The sequence below is a fragment of the Lacerta agilis genome, chromosome 5, assembly GCF_009819535.1.
Source record: "Lacerta agilis isolate rLacAgi1 chromosome 5, rLacAgi1.pri, whole genome shotgun sequence".
NCBI classification, from domain to species: domain Eukaryota; kingdom Metazoa; phylum Chordata; class Lepidosauria; order Squamata; family Lacertidae; genus Lacerta; species Lacerta agilis.
Genome location: NC_046316.1, coordinates 14,628,305 through 14,649,939, shown reverse-complemented (window position 1 = coordinate 14,649,939; position 21,635 = coordinate 14,628,305). Strand labels below are relative to the sequence as shown.

At 43.2% G+C, this 21,635-nt stretch overlaps 1 long non-coding RNA gene across 1 annotated transcript in view; it reads right to left on the bottom strand.

Annotated features, from left to right (window-relative positions):
• Positions 1-10,901: 10,901 nt before the first annotated feature.
• Positions 10,902-21,635, bottom strand: part of LOC117046288 — a 31,522-nt gene continuing 20,788 nt past the window's right edge. The window contains exons 2-3 of the long non-coding RNA XR_004426552.1: positions 13,646-13,729; positions 10,902-10,962 (exon numbers count right to left, since the gene is read on the bottom strand). This is a non-coding gene — a long non-coding RNA (uncharacterized LOC117046288). The remainder of the gene's footprint in view (positions 10,963-13,645; positions 13,730-21,635) is intronic.

Here is a 21,635-nt window from a genome sequence, read left to right as displayed (position 1 = left end):
TCCCCTGACCACCATCAAATTAGAGTATCTATAGAATTAAAGACCCATCACTTCACATGGCTGCCATTGCACATAAAAATGGATCTGGGGCACAGCTCCTTATGGGACCCCATGATTTTTGGTTTGTGGTGGCGCCATAGCACTTTCTCAAAACTCCAAATCAGCCAGTGGGCCTCAAGATGCTGGGAGACCAGGGGGGCAGTTCTGAAATCTCTTGATATTGCTTTGTGGCCGGCACTTGCCTGAGGCAGAATCCTTTTCTCTTTCAACTTCACATAATCATCCAGACTTCCAAGAACCAATTTTTATCAACATACACTTGAAAGCCAAGTTGGTGGGCGTTTTGCCCAGAAATCTGCAGGGTTAGCTGCATAAATGTCCCTTTATATTTCCAGACCTTGCCATGCTATGATAGCCGTCCCGGAAAAAAGAGCACTGTCTGTCCACTCTCCCCTTTTGGTGCTCCAGAAGCACCTCTTTTTTGAAGACAGAATAAGCCCCAAACTGGATTTACCATAATGACCCATACCCATGAAAATAGAGGGTCTTTCATTCAGAATGGTTACATTTGAAGCCCAAAGACTAGTCAGAGGCATGCAGAAAGAATTAAAACTCTAAGAAGAGAACTGATGCAGATCCCAGACGGCATGTTTTAAAGCTGAGCAATCACGTTCCATCTGTCAGATGATGTGGCTGACACAAGGCAGAGTCAATGTGTGAACTCAAACAGGAGCTTTCTGAGCCAAGTTATACTCGGAATTTACCAAACAAAACTACCAAAGAACCAGATTAAATGGTAACACAAAACGTATTATAACAAAACTGCCACTTGTTTCTATTACAATGCCATGGTTGTGGTGTGTCATTGCATGAAAGTGCTTTAAGTGACCAAATACTGATCAGACATGGTTCCGACTAAAAAAGAAAGAAAGAAAGAAAGAAAAGCAAAAATTCAATCATGCAATCTTAAATAGTGTGTGGTTCTGGGTGGCAGATGAATACTGCCCACCATACGCAAATTACACAGAACCAGAGACCTGCAACCCAACTTCTGTAAGTACAGGTGTAAAGGTAAAGGTAAAGGACCCCTGACAGTTAAGTCCAGTCACAAAGACTTGGGGTTGTGGTGCTCATCTCACTTTACTGATCAAGGGACGGCGTTTGTCTGCAGACAGTTTTCCGGGTCATGTGGCCAGCATGAAAAAGCCGCTTCTGGTGAAACCAGAGCAGCGCACGGAAATGCGTTTACCTTCCGCCAGCGGTGCCTATTTATCTACTTGCACTTTAACGTGCTTTCAAATTGCTAGGTTGGCAGGAGCTGGGACCGAGCAGCGGGAGCTCACCCCCCATGGGGATTCGAACCGCCGACCTTCCGATCGGCAAGCCCTACGCTCAGTGGTTTAGACCTACGCTCAGTGGTTTAGATTATATGCATTTAACTTGCACAGTTTCAACTTTAAATGCTGGACAGCCGGCGAGTTGAAATCGCACAAAAGGCAGAAAGCTTTAAAGCTCTTTTTACACAGGGTTTTCCCAGCACAGAAAGAGCTTATAAGCTCTCCATCTTGCTTACCATGCCCTTGGTGGCTTTCACGACATCTCACAAAATTTTGGATGGTGCCACAAGATCTCACGAGAGCCTCCCAGAGCCCAGTAAGCATGGCAGACAGCTTGAAAGCCCTCTGCCTTGCTTTTAATGCATTCAGCACACAGTTCCCCAAGGTCAACTTGGCTGCACAGGGGCAATTCCAAGGGCTGTTTTTACTATATACATGGTTTATGCCCTTTCCCCAGAACACAACCCGTGCCCAATTTGTTAATTGCCTGTAATCGTAAAGGTTATGTCACACTTTCAAGTGCTCAGAGTGCTTTAGTTCCATTATTTCAGGAATCCTTACAACAGTCTTCTAAGGAAGGCTAGTATTATATTTGTGCTGCAAATGAGGCTGAGAGAATAATGGATTGCCGTGAACCTTCTGATGGGTTTGTAAGTGAGTTGAGTTCTGAACCACAAATTTCCTGAAAGCCCTAAGTCATTTCATTATACCAGCACAGTTCATACTTAAATACAGCATATTCCACATTTTTCCTCTGTGGTTCACAAAGTTCCAGATGGCTCGTTATCATCATAACTGCCCATCACACTCTTCAAAGAGTTCAGAGTGGTATACGTGGTTTTCTGCGATGTTATCAGCAACACCCTGTGGGGGGTAAGGTTAGGTAAAGAAACGTAACTAGTCCAAGGTCATCTAGGGAGCTTGATTTGAACCTTTCTCCGAGTCCAGGACTCTATTCACTAAACCACACTATCTCTCTTGCCAACAATCCACTCTACCTTCCATCCCAAGACCCTGTGCAAGCTGTCATCTAACGGCATTTTCCGGCCCTTCCTCAGTCTCTGGGCAAGAATATAAAAGAGCAGGGGAAGATAAACACAGCACAACTCCTGGCTGCTCTAAATTCACCTTTTCCTGAGCCTTCAGTGGACACTGCCCACCAATTCTAAAGTTTTATATTGCAAACGAAAGGGCTGGGAGTTCTCTATGTGTTAAAAATAAAGGTACGAAAAACAGATGGCAAAAGTCCCCCTCCTCTACTTCTGATACACAGCAACTATCAGAGGTTAACATGCACACACTGATAAATTGATCTCATCCGTTCACTGGGGGTGGGTGTGCATTTTCCATCTGCTACTTACATTTATAAAGTTATGTCTAAGTCAGCTGTCAGACGAGATGCCTCATTCTGCTTGAACTTGCAGCTCCACAGAATACAGACAGCCCTTTATAATCTATAGGTATGCCTTTGGACAGATTAATGCAAAGACATGTTGGAGCAGCTGGACTGGGCCCCAGATCAGAATGGGCTTCCTGTGCCAACACTGCTAATATAGTAAGAAGGAGAAGCAGATACTAAATATCAGCCCAGAGAGACCCAAATACAAACTTTAGCAGGTCAGAGCTGCAGCAAGAGGACTGCTTGAGAGCCAGGCTCACTGTGGAACTTTCAAAGCCTGAGCTCAGCTTTTAATAACACAATGAGAGATATATCTTCATTTGTGCGAGAGTACATTTTCTTCACCAGAGAGTAATACCAAACATTAGCAATTAGCACAGAGTATGAATCAAGAAATCCGAGGTGTTGCGGCCTGTTTCACCACCTGAGCTGAAACGTGAATTTGCCACCCCCTGTGCCACCGCCCTGCCTGGAAAACCAAATATATGGTGCCCCCATTGGCACCCCACCTGCCCCATCGCAACAGAGAAGGGGGAAATGCTGCCAGTCGTGGAGAGGGTGGGGTGAGCACAGGGGCTCTTCAGTTTCTTACGCCAAGGTGTGTTGCTTCATTCTGCCTCATAAGTGGGCCAGCCATGAAAAAACCGCTTCAACCTGAGACACTTCAGGCATGGAAGGAAGTAGGTATATGCTGTATTGGGCCCCTGCAATTGGCAAACTACGCAGAGCCCTGGATTGGTCAGGTCTGCTCAAAATACTCTGCAAAAGAATAATGCCTGTGGCACTTCTGGCTCATACATGTGCCCTCAGGAACCCTGGAATGGAGAGACACCTTCCACATCTAGATCTGGAGAAAGCTGCCCATGACTCCAGCTTGGCATCCACACCTGATTCAACACATCTGAGATTTCAGTGAAGGGTTTCTATATCACTGAGTGCCCCATCTAGCCAGATGCAACACTTGACACCTCTTTTCACACATTAACTACTGTGAGGTAGAATGCCTTTCAATGGATGACTTTGGCTATTCAGGCTTTTGTTTCTTATTTATAATGGTCTTGTATCACTGACCCTAAATCAATGGTTTTAACTCAGTATTTTAAAATATTCAAATGTATTATAGCTAGTTGCTGGAGAAGATTCTCTTTGAGTATCATTTAACACTGGAGTAACTAAAGTGTTTAATATTACTATGCAATTTTGAGTCTTCACAGTGTGGATAACAGAATTAATATTGTCTGATGAAGCTTCCACAATGTACAATTCTGATTTGGGAAGCAAGACAAAATATGATAAACATGTCTCTTATAAAGACAGATTGGAAACCATCAATTCTAATTTTAAAATGAGGGATGCGGATGAGACAAATCAGCAGACACAAGCCATTTTGCTTGTCAAACAGTATTGTATAAATTGAAAAATATTGTTTTTTCCTCCGAAAAGAAATACAACTTTTCTAGTATCTCCCTCCATGAATAGAAATTCTAGACATCCCTGCTATTTGGCCACCACCCTCTGCTTAAGAATCTCTGCTGAAGGAGAGTCCACCACTAATGAAGGAGAGTCCCTCAAAATGGAAGTCTTGTCCAAATGAAGAGAGTGAAAAGGAACAAAACTTTGGCAAAGTAAGTGCAAGCATATAGTAAGGGAAACCAAAGGGAGCAGCACATAGCTAAAACATTACCAACAAGAAGTTATTTGAAGACCTCAGTAGCAAGAAACTAGCTAGAGAAGCTGTTGGTCCTTTGGATGAGAACTTATTTGGGTTCTTTGAGAGTGTCAGATGAGCAGTGGAGAGAGGTGATCCATTGTCAGCGTGTAGCTTCAAAAAGCTTTCAACAAGGCATCTCACTAAAGACTCCTGAGGTAACCTTAGCAGTCATGGAATAAGAGAGGTCCTCTTGTTGATCAGGAACTTACTGTTAGGAAATTTTCTAATGTTTCTTAAAAACAAAACAAAAGACTATTAGTTATTTGAACCTATTGAAAACAAACTTGCTCCTTCAAACTTGGCTGTTATATCACCTCTTAATCATCTCTTCTCCAGCCCAGCCTAAGCATACCTGATGCCTTCAACCTTTCTCCTTAGGACTTGGTAACCCCCAGGCTGGTCCATTAGGGCAAGTGGGGCATTGCACCACCAACCCAGGTAGACTCCACCTACTTGCCTTCTTACAGTTCTGGTGTGGAACTAACTGTTATCTTTCTCCTCCTTAGTCTCAGTGTTGCCATTACAGAAGCCAGCAGGGAGGAGAGAGTGGGGGTAAAAATAGAATTAATGGCTCTGGCTCCACTTACATTTGGCCTCACTGGTCTTCATCTCTACCAATTTCAATAGGTACCAGCCACCAGTGGTGGCTCCTCACTACCTTTGTTGCACTCCTTCCTCTTCATCGATCTGCTTCTTAAACTGTGGCGCACAGAACAGGATACAGTACTCCAAGTAAAGCCCAAGCAAAGCCAAAAAGACCAATTACTTTTCATGATATGGACACTCACTATGTTGATGCAGTCTACAATTGCATTAGACATGCAATAAAGCAGCTTAAAAATGCTAACTGGTGAATAGCTTGCGGTCTACTAAACCTCTCAATATTGGGGTGGCTAAACCAAGTTGCATCAAGGGTTGGCCAACCCACCGAGGTTCCCATTCTAGCTGTGGACATTGCCTAAGTAGCCAATGTCCACACTATATATACAGCATGCACATACAAACATATTCAGAGAGCCCCCTTCTCCTGCTTATCCACAGTGGGGTCTATATTGCTGCATCACTGGGCTGGGCTAGAGTTGGTGGAGATTGTAGTTCAGCAACATCTGGGAACCCATGGTTGTTCTAAGAGAAGCAGCTGCACCTTCCAGTTTGGTGTCCTCTGCAAATCTGATCAGGATCTCCTCTACTCCATCATCCAAGTCATTAAGAAACATGTCGAGCAGTGTTGGGCTGTTCAGGGCTTACTATCAGAACTAGCTGGTAATTCTGCCATTTTTCAAGGTTATCTAATGGATATTATAATGAAAAGTGGGCTGGGCTTGCTATAGCTATTGTGACATGGCCCTTAATGGCTGAGACACTCAGAAGAACACAATAAAAAAATAAGACTGGTGTCCAAAATGCTAGAAAGCAAACCTGACTGGCCTAATTACAGGTAGGTAGCCGTGTTGGTCTGCCATAGTCAAAACAAAATAAAAAATAAAAAATTCCTTCCAGAAGCACCTTAGAGACCAACTAAGTTTGTTCTTGGTATGAGCTTTCGTGTGCATGGTATCTAAAGAAGTGTGCATGCACACAAAAGCTTATACCAAGAACAAACTTACTTGGTCTGTAAGGTGCTACTGGAAGGAATATATTTATTTATTTATTTATTTATTTATTGTTCTGACTGGCCCAAGGTCATCCAAAGAGACAGAAAGTCACACCTTAAATACAGCTTAGAAAGAACAGCACAAGAAATATATGGGTACAGAACCAACTCTCAAATCTAATATGCTTTTATCAGCCTGGTGTGGTTTTTTGTTTTTTTTTAAATACCCAAATAAATAAAATCAACAGATCTACCACATTTCTGCAATGAATGGAGGTCCCCCCCACCCTCCCTCTCTTCCCACCCAGCAAGTCGGATGACTTCTTATCAGATGTGTCACTTGGCGAAATAATTGCCAGCAATAATGGTTGCAATAGCAGCATACTCTGAGCACAATTTATCTATGTCTGTTCTATCTTTCAACTTCAAAGCTTCGGCTGCCTCACAGATCACATCAAAATGACACCCCTGTCGTTAATGACAGTGGTCTAATGCAATACAGAGAAGTCAAATCACTCCTCCAGATAGGCGAGAAATACTCATACGAAAACTAAGCATGTGCAGGGTCCTGACATTCATATTCAGATTGGTATTTGAAGCAGTAAGGGGAGCTCAGTTTGACATTCAGATTTATTCATATTTGGAAACAGCCTGCTCTTAGGGGAACAAGGAGCTAGAGAGAAGGGAAGTATATGAGAGGACAGCATACAGCTATAATTAATGTAAGGCTAACTCGCGGACACAAAGGAAGGCCAGAGTCCATTCAATACATCAAGCTTCAGCCACAAAGCTGAGAAATCCAACAAAGGCCAACAGGATTGCATGAAGCAAATGAGCAACACACAAATCTCCACGTTTCTCACATCTGATGCATACTGCTGGATTGTCCAAGTTCTTGTCAGCTATTCAAGAAAGCGTTGTTGCGGGAGGATGCCAGACTGCAAAACATACTCACATCCTCCGTCTTTATCTAACATCTATCAAGTTTTGTTCTGTCTGTCAGCGTGTGTGTATCAAATCGATACAATGAACCTACCCAAACAAAACACTTATCCACATACCTGCATTGGCTTGTTTGGTTGATGCAATGCAGTCTGTCAGGTGGGAAGTGGTTCTTGCCAGTTTGCTAGGGAGCGCTGAAAATAATAATGATGACGATGATGATGATAATATCACACTAAGCAGAAGGAAAACTTGAAGGCAGATTGAAATACCTTTACATACAACTTTACTGAGGAACACATCACATTTAGCAAGGCAGAAAGAAGGCAGTACACGAGCAAACACTTCTAAGTTATCACCTCCTAGCACAGCTGGCTCCATGGACAGCTGGCCTGGACAATCCAACTGGTACACCCTCTTTGTGCAGGAAGCCTTTGTCCCCTAAGCAGAACCTTTGTCCAGCACCTCTTCTTCCATGGGAAAGTTGTGAGGCAGTGTGCTTCTGACTAGGTCACCCTGTGCATTGTTGGTTAGCCATGTCAATCATAACCAATGACTACTTCTCTCAGGGATTTACTAGAACTAGGCAACCCACCCATTACCTAATTTCATGGCATTGTTCACCATTAAATGAGATGGCATTCTGGTCATGAGGTGGATATTTGAGGGGGTGGAGCAAAACTTACTGAAGCTCCTCAAAACTGATGGTTGTCATTTTTAGTTTTCCAGAATGCCCTAATCTATTCGGGGGGTGGAGAGAGGTAGCCCTCCCAACAACTTTTTTTTGTGACAGTTATAATTCCTCAATCAAGGAACCTCAGGGCATTCAGGGGAATCCAAAATGGTGGCCACCAGCCTGATGACCATTAAAGAGATCTAGCAAGTTTCATCTACTTTGAAAATTGAACCCCAAGTTGAAAGAAAGAAAGAAAGAAAGAAAGAAAGAAAGAAAGAAAGAGAAGAAGACGCTTCACCCCTCCTCTGTCACCAACTTTACCCCAAAAATTCAGGTAAACCTGATGGTCCTTCAACTTGGTTCAAGTCAGCTTGTTTTTCTATGTGGAATAGATTTTTTGTTTATTTATATGGCACATTCATTAATGTAAGCCCCCACTGGCAATCTGAAACTCAGACACAGGTCTGCCACCTCAATGAGAGCATGCCTTTCACATACCCTCCAACAGGTCATGGGAGAAAGTGGGGATGCACGTATTCCAGGACACGCTCCCCCAGGAGTCAGGCGACCTGCGCAAGATCATGGCGCCTCAAAACGTCAAGTCAAACCATTGGAAGGTTACAGCACCTGCTACGGCTGTAGCTGCATTTGCAGCACTGAAGTGACAAGCAGTAAACATTTATAGTCAAACTATAGTGTGAGTGCAATTGCCCTCTCACCAATGCTGAATGTCCTTGTTGAGAGTTCAGAGACGATGGTGGGGGGAACCCTCCTCATGCAGTGGAGAAAGCTGGTTTTGGTCTGGGACTAAAGTTGCCACTTACTTGAAGTGAAATCTTAATATGAATTTGGCACTTCCTACTGTAAAGTTTTGTCGAGAAAAATCAATTTCCTCAAAGCACCTTTGCACCTTCTTATAGTTAGCTCATCATTTTTTGTCTAGGCAACCCCCCCCCCCAACACATACGTCTCTTGCCTTAAGGAACCCCCTCTCAAAAGTAAAAAAAAAAAAAAAGCAATTGCTTTTCTTAAACCTGTGTCCAAATACTCCTTGGAGTCTGAACTATTAAATAATCTAGATATTCCAAAAATAACAGTCCCTGGATGAGCCTGTCCCTGTAATTCCATATGAGCCATATGGGAACTTATCACTGAAGACACATTAGTCTTGATTTAAGGTCTTTTGACACATTATTACAGCACTCCAGCATCACTTCACACCTGCCATCCTGTCAATCAGATGGGGAGGGGGGGAACCCATTTCGATGTCAATCAAGAAATCCTGAGGGAAGTGTAACCTGTTAAGAAGTATTACCCTTTGCCCGCAACGATTCTTCAGCTTTGAATTTAAAGGACATATGCCAGAAATAATTAAAGACCATTCTTTTGTATCCTCATATATAAATGAAGGCATTTAGCGCCAGCAGATTTATATTGTCTGGGCTGAGAAGCTAGTTCATGTTCCACAGCTGTTTTTGCTGCAATTAATAGACTGTGCTTGTCCACGACAATGTCCTGCCAATTTGCCCTTGTAGTCACTCTCGAGGCTATCCTCTCAGTTTACTGGTGTACAATAGTATTGTTTTTGTAGTAGGAAGAAGAGGTTGTGTCAACCTCAAATAACATGACAATGAAAGCACAAACCTGGCTATACCCTTCATGGCTGAAACAAGAATCTCCCTCTAGAATTACACTTTACAGCTTAGCTACTATTTCTTAGGGGAGTGGGTGGGTGTAGACCAGGGGTTGTCAACCTGGTTCCTTCCACCCACTAGTGAGTATTTCAGGATTCTAGATGGGCGGTAGGGGGTACTACAGCACAAGCTAAATCCTCCTTCCCTCGAGCACTGGTGGGCGGTAAGGAAATTTTACCATCAAGAAAGATGCATTAGTGGGTGGTAGGTATAAAAAGGTTGACTACTCCTGGTGTAGACAGACAGACAGATAGTCCCTCTGGTGAGAGACACAGCATCCTCCTTGTGTGGTAGTTTGCCCACCTTTGGCTCCACCCTGCATTCAGCTCTTTCCTGTGGCTCCTAGAAGCTGTCAGCATGAAACAGAGGTCACACCCCAAAAATGGCTTTGGCCAGCCATACCAGGCGACAGTAGTCAATGTGTGTCAAACCCTTGTTGAGTTTGGAGCTTCCCCTACATGCAAAGACAGGCTCCAGCGGATTGAGCAGACGAGACCAATAATGGGTCCAACAGTCAAGAAGGGTGTTTCTGCACATGCAGTAGAGGAAAGCAAGGGGCAGATGGGGCTCATCCACCTGGGAAGGTAGCCCATCTAGGAGAAGGAAAAACTGATGCTAAACTTCTGCTGCCTTGCAGGATAGCTTTGGAAAAATAAAAGCCTAAGGAGAAACCCTACACCAGGCATCCCAAAACCCGGCCATCTAGATGTTTTGGGAGTACAACTCCCATCACCCCTAGCTAACAGGACCAGTGGTCAGGGATGATGGGAACTGTAGTCCCAAAACAGCTGGGGGGCAGAGTTTGGGGGTGCCTGTCCTACACACTCCCTGCAGAGTGGCGTTCCTAAGACAGCTGCATGGTACATTGTACACCTTCTGGCAACACCTGCAGCCAAGTCAGCACCAAATGTATTGCCCTGCTTTCCTTTGGCCCACATCAGTGAGGCCGAGAGGGGGGCATTGTTGTCTAGGCAGCCCAGGACTTCCCTGGGGAAGTCACTTTGGTGCTGCTAACACAGCAGTTTGACTTCACATTCCATCATCTCTCGAGGCAGATGGATGCCAACAACAAATCATTTATTAGTGTTCTGTTTAGAATTCAAAATGCTAAAAAATGTAGTTTTGGTGTTCTCGCTTTTTCTTTTACAAACATAATTTTATTTCAGCGTATTTTAATAACAGGAAAGGGGGACTTGGTGGACTCCAACTCCCGTCAGCCCCAGACCTAATGTGATGGAAGCGGCCATTCAACAACACTTGGAGAGCCACCACTGAGCACTGGAGAACTAGGATGGGACTGAGAAAATCCTGCATGAAGGGACAATGAAATGACTGCAATTGGCTGCTGCTCACTATTCCCAGAAAACTATCTACCCTCCAATTTATTAAAAAAAATCTTCCAAAGAGGGCTTAAATTTTGGCTGCTGTTTTATGACCTATTCACAGTGTGCTTTAGTACTGCCTTAGAATTTCTTTTAGAAACTTGATAGGTGCAGAGTTGAGCTTACCTTAGCCTTGCGAGGTGCCTGAAGGTAGCATTTGCTTTTCATGTCCATTGAATATTTCTCCAGCATTCTCCTGGCTCCCCCAGCTGCTCACACTTCCCCACCTGAAAAATATCAATGGGAGGAGCTACCTCATGACTTTCAGCTTTAATTAAAGTACAGGAGGCTGGAGAAGCTAGTTAATGAGCACCTGAGACTGAAGAGAGCTTGCTGATTTCCTTTTAAAGGAAAATCTTTCCTTTCAAATTAAAACAAAAACAAAACAAAACTGTACTTATTTAAAATAAGTAATGAACTATAAAAATGTAGGGAAGCTAGACGCATGACAGACTATCTCCCTGGATTCCTATGGTTATAGGAAAGCCCAGCTCAGGACATCATGGGGCTTTCACGAGGTGTGGGCACCCAGGAGGTCTGCAGAAAGCAGACCACAAAAATACAGGGCTCTCAGAAAACCCCTTGGCCACCTTGAAGGTAAGGCAAGTGCAACAAAAAAGCTCCACACCCCACCCATAAAAATGTCACTGCAATTTCTCTTCCCTTTGATCGTTTCTGAATGGAATTTCTTTTCTCATTAACTGATGATGGATACGTGAAAAACTGCAGAAGTCATTTTTGTGTGCAGGGCTGCTGAAAAGCCTATGGTGTAATTATTACTAGCAGGAAGTCCACAAATGTATGTGGATATGTGGTAGTAGTTTTGGCTGTGTTCCTTCCCAACTAGTCTTTTGTTTCATCTTGTTTCTGCCTTACCTTCTTAAGCCCAATCCTCCTTCCTCTCATGTTTTCCTGCATTAAGAAATTCAAAGCGAAGTCATGCTGGAATGGAATAGAATATGCAGCAATAACTGCAATGTTTCCGCAACCATCTCTTCCAGCTTCCTCCTACAGAACTTTTAGGAGGCTGGGGTTTATTCTGAGTAAGTGTGCTGGTTACTAGGCTTGTGGAAGAAGTGCCTTTGTGACATCAGCAGCCATTTTACCAATCACATGTCTTGTTCCATACCTCTTGATAGGCATTCACCTAGATGACTGTGGATTGGTGTAACAGCTACTGATGTAACAGTGGAAGAAGAAAACTACTCTTTCCCTCTAGTTTCTAATGGTGGAGGAACATTTCATTGGCTATGCTGAACAGACCAATACTTGCTCTTCCTTGTTAACGATTACAGTGAAGAGATGGGGGAAAGAACTTTTGTGTGCCTCTCCTCAAGTTGCATTTCCTTGATTATCATATACTCAGAGTAACCCTAACTGATATATTTGTTTTTTGCCTATTCAAATTTCCTCTCTCTTTCCTCTTTGGTGGAAGTAGGTAACTAGAATGTGAGCTCTTCAGCTTTTGGGACTAGACTAAACATAACATGGATTTCATTAATGTGTTTTTGTCCAAAAGACAAGTATCAAATGGGATCCATTTACACAGCATATGCTTTACTAAAAGAACCAAAAGTTCAATCTCCCGCTACATCCACTTAGCATACTGTCCTGGCTTGTATAGCATTAAGTTCAAAATGCCAACAACAGCCTCCCAATTTTCTGCCCTGGCGTTTTATCTGTTTCTGGTCAGCAATTACTTTTGCGGGCGGGCTGCATTGAGAAGGGACTGAAAAACAGTAAGAGGGCAAGGCCCATCTTCAAAGCAGCATCCCTGCAAGTGACATTCCCAAAGCTGTGCCTTGAGCATAGATTGCAACTTGCAACTGTGCCTTCAACAGCAGCTTGGCCCACACGCAGCAGGTAGCAAGTGAGGACAAGGCTTGCCATCAGAATCTGCTGATGGTCAGTTGCCACAGCAGGTGTTCAGATGGGGGGGGGGTGCATGAGTGCACTGCACTGAGGAATCCCCAGAGGAGCCCTTGGATATTTCTTGCCTATGCTGGGCATAAAACTTTCTGCTATTAAATGCCATACAGGACCTTGAAGGTTTCCAGTATGTGATTGCATATGCAAGATATCAACCACACAGGGCACCTCCTGGAGAGGAATTTGAAAGCTCCCACTAGCCAAACCTTCTTCCTAGTTACTGCCACTTTGTCTGCAGGATCATTATTTTTAGTGCATATCTTTTTTGGGGGGGATGGACCCCTTTCTGTTGCACTACAGGAAGTGGAAAGAGTGACTGAGAGGAAGGCCAGCCCAGAGGGGGAATTTAAGCAGATCCTAGAAGGTCCCCTGTTTTTGAAACTTCTCTGATGTATTGATGTGCTACTGCTTTTATTGTATATTAACTGTGATCAGATCCTGAAGTTGAGGCTCCAGTACTTTGGCCACCTCATGAGAAGAGAAGACTCCCTAGAAAAGACCCTGATGTTGGGAAAGATGGAGGGCAAAAGGAGAAGGGGACGACAGAGGATGAGATGGTTTGACAGTGTTCTCGAAGCTACTAACATGAGTTTGGCCAAACTGCGAGAGGCAGTGAAGGATAGGCATGCCTGGTGTGCTCTGGTCCATGGGGTCACGAAGAGTCGGACACGACTGAACGACTGAACAACAACAACAAACTGTGATCATAAGGTGTTGTTTTTTAAAACTTTTTGTTTGGTGGTTGTTGTTATTTTACTTTTTTAATATAGCCCGGGGACGTTTGGGTGAAGAATGGGCAAGACGTTTAATTAATAAATGCCTAAAATTAACTTCAGCCTGCATTTCAGTGGCAGCTCTAACATAAGAAGAGTACAGGGTCAGGTTTTTCTTGTGCAGACAGAATGAAATAAATCCCACCACAGTCTAGGAAATGGCCCAATGCACTGTGACATTTAATCAACTGTTTGACTGGAGCCTCACCTCCTGTATCTTTTTTCTGAAGAGAACATGATTCTCTGCACATCACTTTTCCGGCGCACAGTTTCTCAAAGCCAGGTTATAGGCCTTTAAAAAAGAGAGAGGAGCCCAGTAAGAGAGGTCAGCTACAATCATGAATTTTATGAAAGGTTTGCTGGGAAACCACATTAAATGGCAACATCGGTGCACATCAGTTCTGCTGTGCTTCTGCAGCCCAAATGATTTGTGATATGCTTGCACTTCAGAGACATCATTGCAAAGCAGTGTCGCTCGCCTCAGTATCAGGACACTCCTTCAAATGCTTCACAATGCACCAGCCTCTTCCTATGATAAACTACCAGTCAGGGACATGTTTGGGCCAGATATGGGCCAGAGAAAGTTAATTCTTCAATAAAACTCTCCAAAGCCAAACAGCCTTCATCCCTGGATCTGAAGCTTGCAGCTCTGGAGTTAGCTTTAAAGCTATGTGTCATGCACCTTTGCTCTAAGAGGCTGCGGAAGCTTGATGCATCTGAAATTCTATCCATTTGAATACCTCACCAAATATTGGATATTACATTCCCCCCCCCCCCAAATGCAGCAGATGCATTAGGGACCCTCTATCATTATATATAATTTAAAAATTGTACAAACCATAGCACATACTCAATTTCCATTGTTCCTCTCAGATTTCAATTCCTCCCACCCACATAAACAGTGGCAGTGCTCTCTGAGTTTGTTTGGGTTTGGGGATTTTTTATTTATTTTTTTGTTCTCATAATGCAAAACTTCTAACTTGAAATGCTTCTACTTATTATCAATATTCTTCTTGTGCAGTGCTTTACCAGCATGCACACGCAGCTGTGCATCAGATGCTATAAGAAAGCAGATTACAGTCCAGGTTTTATCACTATCATTTTGAATGGGGCACAGGAACATGTGTGTGTTAGTGGAACACTGCACGAAAAGAACATACACACGATTGCATCTAAAATCAGGCATATCAAGATAAATTGTAACAGTATTTTTACTATTTTCCATTGGCAATATGGCAGGGAGGAGAATATGCAAAACAACTGAAGGAATTAAAGCAATAACAGAATTCTGAAATTAATTGTACAAATCCTGTTAATGAAGGGGGTGGGGAATCTTCCTGTCTCTAATTGAGTATACAGTAGTACCTCTGGTTAAGTACTTAATTCGTTCCGGAGGTCCGTTCTTAACCTGAAACTGTTCTTAACCTGAAGCACCACTTTAGCTAATGGGACCTCCCACTGCTGCTGCGCCACCAGAGCACGATTTCTGTTCTTATCCTGAAGCAAAGTTCTTATCCTGAAGCGTTATTTCTGGGTTAGTGGAGTCTGTAACCTGAAGCGTATGTAACCAGAGGTACCACTGTAAGGTGAAGTAAAGCAATGTGGAATATTATAGCTCATTCAAATCTGGAAGTCATCATTTGATATTGCAGCTATAAAGTGTTGAACTTGTAAGAGTGACCCATCCAAAGTGGTGAAAATGATTCCCTTCTTTTCTGCTACAGGTGGTGGCCATTTTGCATGGGGGCTCCACTCCTGGCCTCTGTGCACAAGAGCGTGCATAAGCCTGTCCTGCCCCATTACACCCGTTATGCCCTCTTCCAGGTCCAAAAGAATGCACAAAAAATGCTCACCGACTATATTTATCTCATCTATGCCTATCAACTTTATGGTTGTTTTCCGTATCTGGCATGACCAGGAATACACACACACACACACACACAGAGAGAGAGAGAGAGAGAGAGAGAGAGAGAGAGAGAGAGAGAGAGAGAGAGAGAAGAACAGCTGAAACTGTTGAGAAATATTTATTAAACATTTGCATTTATGTAATTTAAGGAGTAACATAAGGAGAAAAAAGAACTGATGAGTTCATTGTTACAAATTTAGAGGCAGGGGAGCAGGCTGTATGCCAAGACCCTTGTAACCCTTGTAACCTATGGATTCAGCAAGTGTTAAAAATTAAGTCAGGCTAGCATTCTGGTGAGGCGATAGCCTAGGTCAGGAACGTCCAACTCCCAAGGGACTGCGATCTACTCACAGTATAAAAGACTGGCTGTGATCTACCCATTGTCATTGCCAGGAGTTGTTGAGCTTTTTTAGGGGAAGACTGTGGGGGTGGGGGGGTTGACCAAAGCTGATACCACAATCGACCTGTTGGGCATGCCTGGCCTAGGTAATGGGTCATTAAAGGAACAAATAAAGTGGATCTGTGCCAGGCAGCAAATGGGTGGTGGCCCCCCTCCCTCAACTGGTTGTTAGTTAGAGTGAAAATAGGTGAGAGGTTCGAGCTAGAAGCTAGAAATGGAAAAGCAACAGGCTAGGAAGCCAGAGAGACAGAGTGATGCTTGATTTCTGGTTGAATACAAGGCTGTAGCTACGGGGGAAGCAAGGCCCCTTTGGTGTGTCGATGCTGCAAACCCCTCCATCATAGGCTCAGGTTGTATATAGGTGTAAATAAACCATGTATCATAAAGACACCACAGTCTCCTCTGTGCCACATTCCAAAGGAAACACAAAACCTGAACTTGAACCCCCCTATCCTTGCACTGCTCAGAGACTGGGGTGGTGTGCAACAATATTTTTAAAGCACAAAGTATGTCCAGCAATAGCATGGGGCAATTTGGGGCGTCTTCTTCTTGCACAAAATAAAATACAACCCTGCAGTCGTGTTTCTCCCTTCCCCCTGCCCCCCCCACCTTTTGGTTGCTTGATGTATGACTTGGCCCTGCCTCATCATTCTAGTATGATTCAAACAAACAGAGGGAATTTTTCTACTTAAATTCTTCACTGCAAGAGAAGTAAATATCTTACTTTTCTAAAACACCATTTCTTAAAGATAAAATAGAATTCTACAACACTCTCTCAGATAGATTTGCCATAAGTCAGATACCCTTGTTCAAATAATGAACTATGAACACCATCCATCTTGTGCCTTCAGCTCGTTGTGAACTAGCTCTTGTTAAGGTGCTCCTGTAGGAGACTCTGTTGACTGATAACAATGAATGGGTTTTTTTGCACCACACTGCAGTTGCCGCTATACGTCTCTGGCTCGAATGGAAAGGCAATTAAGGAGGAAAGTATCGAGCAAGGAGGGACCATTGACAGGGTACTGTTTTTTTAAGACAAAGCAGGATTATAAAGCTGCAACAAAAGTGACCTGCTTAACTGACTGAAGAGAAGGGGGTAGAAATGGGGGGAAGTGTTCTTGTCCCAAAATCGTTGGATCAAAGATGTCTTTAATGTAAAGGCACATGTTACACCACTGCCACCCAAAAGTTGAAGAGGAAGCCTGCAACAGAAGAAAAACTACCAGCCTGGTTCTTGAGAAGCCTGGGGTCAATTCCATCCACTGGTGTAGGCTTTCTGTGATGTTGCAAGTTACTTGCAGCACAATCCTAAGCACATTTACACAGAAGTCTTACTTATTTCAATGCAACTTACTTCCTAGCAAGCTTATCCATCATAGGCGGCTCACCAAAAAACACAGACTGGGCAGCTTGTTTCTTTTCCACATGACCTGATACTACATTTTTAATGGAAATTGCCTAAACATATCTTAGTCAATCTCTGTTCTTGTAGTTTAGGGCCAAGTGCAATATGGATCAGAGCTAGTTAGGTAGTGTCACATATTTGGCTAACTCCCTACTGTGCTGTGACCCCATGTTAACTTGATGTAAAGCGAATGCTTCCTCTGCCAATGGTCAGAGAAATTGAGCTATCATGGACATGCTATTTTTCATGCTGGCAGAAGTTTCTATATTTGAGACTGACATTTGCATGCTGCTGGCCATAGGATTTGGACAGGTTGTCATGGGCATACTGGGTTCCCTGCCAATGGGAATAACTCTATAGGTATGACAAAAACCCTGTGTAAGTACCAATCCACCCCACACCCCCAAATCGTAAATGTTTATGTGACTGATGATGTTGTTTCCTATATCTGATCAATATTTAAGGACATGTGACAGCTCCCTGCACCCACCCGCCCTCTGCAGCAAATATTTTTTGGATCAAATGGGTAGCATAAGCATAGAATGCTTTTTATGTGCCCTTATTAACAAAAGGATAAATTTGTAATGAGTTTAATTATTGAAAGGACATAACACGTTGATATGGTGATATTTTTTTAAAGCTTAAACCGTTAAATGGCAGAAGCTAAAATGCAACTCAGAGTTTCCAAAGCAATCCTACTGCTTGCAGGATTCATAAACCAAGTAAACCTTCTGACATAACTATAAAATGTGGCATAAACCCTTGGAAAAAATAGCCTTCTTGGAAAGGGTAACAGCACTTTTATGAGGATTTCAACTGCACCATGGCAACATCAACCTGTCAAAGCAAATGAAGGGCAGTAAAACTAAAATTAAAAATGATGAAGGGGACCCCAGCTTGCTAACAGCTTTCCAAGCTGTAAAGCTTTCAAATGTTATCTCTTCATTGGTTTGTTCAATCACACATGTCTTTGCTACCAAGCTTTATCATATTATGTATCTTTCCCATCACAGCAGGCTGCTGAATTTGATCGACTTATGCATGAAAAATATATTTTCCTCAACTTCCTCATCTTGCTAAATTCCTTTCCCTATCCTTATTGGTTCATTTTTATTGGTGCTTGCATTGACACCTGCAGGCTACAAGAATAGCAGTGACACGAACTGGCAATCATGCCGTGTTCTGGGATGTCTGAGGCCTCTGGCATCAAAGTCACTGGTGGGGCCCCCTACCAGGATTGGAGAGGAAATCCATTTTAAATGGATTTGTACACAGAATTTGGTGCTTCTGGCATGAACAAGCTTTCACTGCATTGCATAGCCTCTTGCATTTGAAACCACATGCACAAGTCATTCATGTATCTCCAATGTCCCTGCCCCCCCCCCTTTAAGACTAATTACACTGGTACCTTGGTTTACGAACTTAACCTGTTCTGGAAGTCCACTCTTAAACCAAAGCGTTTTTAAATCAAGGCATGCTTTCCCATAGCAGCGGTGGACTCAATTTACAAATGGAACACACTCAACAGGAAGCGGAACATGTTCTGCTTCCAAGGCAAAGTTCAAAAACCAAAACACCTACTTCCGGGTTTGCAGCGTTCTTAATCCAAGTTGTTCATAAACTAAGATGTTCTTAAACTAAGGTACCATTGTATAAGCTAGTTCCTAAGATTGTTTGGGAGAAGTCATGACTAGTAAAGTGGCATGTAATAGTTGCTTTAAATGTATGGTATGGGTGCAACTTGAATCCAAAGCAGCTTCAGTCCTACCTCTGATCTGCATTAACAACAGTGCAGTGTTTCTGTATCTCAGCACAGCCCTCCAAACTCAGTAAAATAGAATAAGATTATATTTTGCAACCCTCTTGGCTTCAGCCCATCCCTTAACCTGCAGGAACTCTTTTCTTTGCTGCTCTATTTTATTTATTTTTTAGTATTTTTGTTAGGTGTAAGATGTACCAATGCCCAATCCTAACTTAATTTTTCCATTGGTTTCTATAGGCAACTCTCACTTCCTTCTATGGAGATGATTAAAAATAGCATCTCATGTCTCTTCCTCTGTTCTCTTTTGCTCATTTCACTTGGAGAAGAAGACAGAAATGGAGTAAAGGGCAAAGGAGGAATAAATATACAGAACTTCCTGGTTCCCACTCTCTTCTTTACACCCTCTGGGCTCCTTTCCTTCTCTAGGGGCTGGTTCACTGGTCTTCAGCTGGTGGGTGGGGAACCACGAGTGGGTCTCAGCCAGATCCAAGGCAGGTCGCAACAGGAACATGTATGGTAAAAGATTAAGAAATGGGTTCCCCAATGCGTGTGTGTTAAAAATGGGTCCTGGGTCTGAAAATGTTGAAGAAACCTGAGCCAGTCCTATACTGCCTACTTGTTTTGAAGCCTCCTGGACCACTGGGGCCATACCCTCCCCTTCACCAGCCAATTCCATTTCCCCTTCTCCACGGACCTCACCTGTTCTTACTAGCAATTCCAGTGGCTATTTAGCATGCTTTGTTTCCATTGGGTTATTTTTGGTGTACAACCCCCATTTAGTGGGAGGTATTCAGAGTAGACCCATTGAAATGGATCATGCTCATTAATGTCATGGGTCTAGTCTGAGTAAAACTTAGTTGACTAGCACCCTCTGGATTCCCCCCCCCTCTAAATAATATTTGTATTTTCATAACATGAATGGTGCTATTTTGGCTACATAAGAATCAACACTCACTCCAAAATATTGCAAATTCAGAACTCCAACAAAGAATTTACTAGACTAACAATGCTAAGATCAAACTCAGCCTCTTATATGGACAGGATTGGAAGTTAGCTGGCAAGGGGTGTGTGTGTGTCCCAATATGCTACTTTAAGACACTACACACCTAATCATGCCACCATCCCATGATGCAGTCCTTGGAGCTTCATTTTAACACCAGTTCCTTTCAACATCTCTATTTTACTGTTTTCAGACCTTGTCGGAGCATGTCATCTGGGCTCTCACTGTGTCACAGATAATAACTAGGTCTATTTGTCCTTTGTGTCAGTATATGGCAAGGCAGTCTCCATGCTGTCTAGATGCATGAATAAAAACCACAGTCTGGTGTCCAGAAATTGGCTTTAATTTCCCTAGGACTGATGTGCGGCTGCTAGATGTTAGATGCCAGTGCCTAGGGGCTACTCTTTGAAGGACACCCTCGCTGCTGGTTAGGGTGGCCATCTCATGGTTATGGTGGCAAGATTAAACTGGACAGACTCTGAAATATTTTCTCCAACAAGCAAAGTACCTCCTCTTGCTAATATAAACTAATATACATGGTATACATATGGAAAGGAAAATAAAAGTCTCACAAAAAATATAATCAAATATGACAGTTTTCATGGTATCACAACATGCATGCAAGCTCCAAAGAAAATGCATCTAATAAGGAGGAGCACTGATAAGAATTCAGAGCTGGTTTGAAGTACATCGGTTAATGACTATCAAGTAACAGTTTGCATGTGTAAACTGGGTACGTCAAGTCAAACACTAGAAACAAAAGAATTCATCTCACACACATTTTTCAGCTGAGGTCACTCACACATAACCACGGGATGATAATATTGAATCTCAAGAGGGGGCGAGGCTAAGGCTAAGGCTGGGGCTGGTGGGAGAGCTTGGGTGGAGTTGGAATCGTGAGCACTCTGATTTTCATGGGTACCAGCTGCTGCCACTCATGACTCAAACCCTGAGCTGGGCTACAATTATGGTTGGGGTGGGGTGTGTGTGTGTGTGTGTGTGTGTGTGTGTGAGAGAGAGAGAGAGAGAGAGAGAGAGAGAGAGAGAGAGAGAGAGAATTCATGGAGTATGAATATATGTATGGGGGTGGTATTTATCACTGTCACAGAATGACTACAGTAAGGAAAATTGTCGGTCTGCCCATTACAGCTTAACCATCACTGGGAATGGCAGCAAAGATTTTGTTGCTGTTCAAGAAAGGAAGAAAAAGTAGAAATCCTTAGAAACAATTGCAAGCCTCCCTCCCTATAAGGAATAGAAGATACCAAGCTCCATTAAATGTCCCCCTTTCATGGGGGACAAATGACTTTCAAAAGAGGAAAGGGATATTCTTGATGTTTGTTTGATTGATAAAGAAATAAATAAATAACTCTCCCTCTCCTTCTCTCCATCTCAAGCTGATAACATGCCATTCAGGGTCCAACTCAGGAGTCCATTCGACTCCCGAAACTGTTCGAAAACCAAGGAGCGGCTTCTGATTGGCTGCAGGAGCTTCCTGCACTCCATTGGAAGCCGTGAAAGCTGCGTTGGACATTCAGCTTCCAAAAAACATTCACAAACCAAAATACTTACTTACAGGTTTGCGGCGTTTGGGAGCCGATTTGTTCGACAACTAAGCCGTTCGGGAACCAAGGTGCCACTGTAGCTCCTTACACATACCTTCTCCCATTAGTCTACGCCAACTCTCCCAAGTCTTGTTAGTTATCCCTAATAAATATCATATTA